We start from the raw sequence: 1,703 nt of genomic DNA, 5'->3' as shown, positions 1-1,703 counted from the left end.
CCCCCCCCCCCCCCCCCCCCCCCCCCCCCCCCCCCTCCCTGAACCACAGCTCCATCCCACCGGATTACTCAGTGGCCTGCGAGACAAACACGGCTCTCCTCCCTCTCTGCACCCTTATCAGCTCCCCATAGTTCCCTGGAATATTCCCTCACTCCCATAAACACACACACACACATACACACACACGCGTAACCCTGAGTTATTCCATGTAATTGCTGAAGCCTCCATATATCTGACTTGGATGTGTCAACACAGGAAGGGTGCCCGGCTATGGGTAAACCCTGACAAACCCCCCTCTCTCTTTCTCCTCCTGTCCCTCTGGCCCTGGCTATCCCCCCTTCTACCTCTCTCTCTCTCTCTCTCTCTCTCTCTCTCTCTCTCTCTCTCTCTCTCTCTCTCTCTCTCTCTCTCTCTCTCTCTCTCTCTCTCTCTCTCTCTCTCTCTCTCTCTCTCTCTCTCTCTCTCTCTCTCTCTCTCTCTCTCTCTCTCTCTCTCTCTCTCTCTCTCTCTCTCTCTCTCTCTCTCTGCCTGGCCTTGCCACTAATCACCACTCACGCGGCAGAGCGCTGGGAGCTAATATAACGCTGACAGTCCCTCCTGTCACCGAAGATTACAGTGGCAGAGTATTACTAAAGCCAGGGTGGAGGCGGGCGTACGGCGGGTGACTTAAACACCGTCACGATGATCCAGATCACGGACGCACGCACAACAAACCAAACAAAACATGGCCACTCCAACAGTAAACATGCATACGCAAACAGGCAGCCGGTGACCTGCTCAGTGACACCGTCTGGCCATGAGATCACAGAGAGAGGGGGTCATTAGGGAGAAGGACGGCCAGACCCTTACAGGCTCTCCCCACGCTAGCCCCCGGAGAGAGTCAACGGGTTCCATCCGTCACACACTGCAACTCGTCTGTCTCCGGGCAAACTTCCTCCACCATCCACGGAGAGTCTCCCTCCCTCCCTCCCCTCCACGCCACGCATTTCATACCACACACACACAACATACACAACACACACACGCCCGCCCTGCCGACCCACACCGACGCACGAGGAACTCTCGATGTGTGTGTGTGTGCAGACACACACACACACACACACACACATCGGCGTTGTCCCGGGTGCTGTGTGTGTACGCCACATTCAAAGGCTTGCTTTGACTGCCGTGCAGATTATGCAAATGCACCTGTGTGTGTGAGAGTGGTGGTGATGAAGAGACCCAGGTCTCTGCTACAGGCAACAAGGGATGTAACAATGATGGCTCATCGTTTTGGGGGAGAGGAGGGGGTCCTATTACAGGGAGACAGCAGGCCCGCCTCAATTCACACATCTAGCATGTCTCTCTCTCTCGCTACACCAAGTCAAAGCTAAATGTCAGGTGTAACACACCGGAGAACACACAGATACACACACACAAGCAACGACACAACACTGACTCGTCTGCAGACAGTGGACTTGTATACTCAATACTTAACACATGTTTGCACAGGAGAAGAATGCTACTCCGGAAATATGCGTTCCGAATTACTGCCGTATTCTCACCAACTGCAACGGCAAACAGCAAGATGGATCTGCAAAGGCTGCATTCAAATAGAAAGCGTGTGTGTGTGTGTGTGTGTGTGTGTGTGTGTGTGTGTGTGTGTGTGTGTGTGTGGGTGTGTGTTTGTATGTGTGTGTGTGTGTGTGTGTGTGTGTGGGTGT

The 1,703-nt window shown here is 53.8% G+C and overlaps 1 protein-coding gene across 6 annotated transcripts in view; it reads right to left on the bottom strand.

Moving 5' to 3' along the window:
- arhgef4 (Rho guanine nucleotide exchange factor (GEF) 4) overlaps positions 1-1,703 on the bottom strand; it is a 77,108-nt gene that overhangs the window by 25,611 nt on the left and 49,794 nt on the right. The window lies entirely within an intron of this gene.

This window comes from Gadus chalcogrammus, chromosome 23, assembly GCF_026213295.1.
Source record: "Gadus chalcogrammus isolate NIFS_2021 chromosome 23, NIFS_Gcha_1.0, whole genome shotgun sequence".
In the NCBI taxonomy this organism is placed as follows: domain Eukaryota; kingdom Metazoa; phylum Chordata; class Actinopteri; order Gadiformes; family Gadidae; genus Gadus; species Gadus chalcogrammus.
Note: the sequence above shows the minus strand (reverse complement) of the source record. Positions and strands in the feature narration are given on the sequence as shown.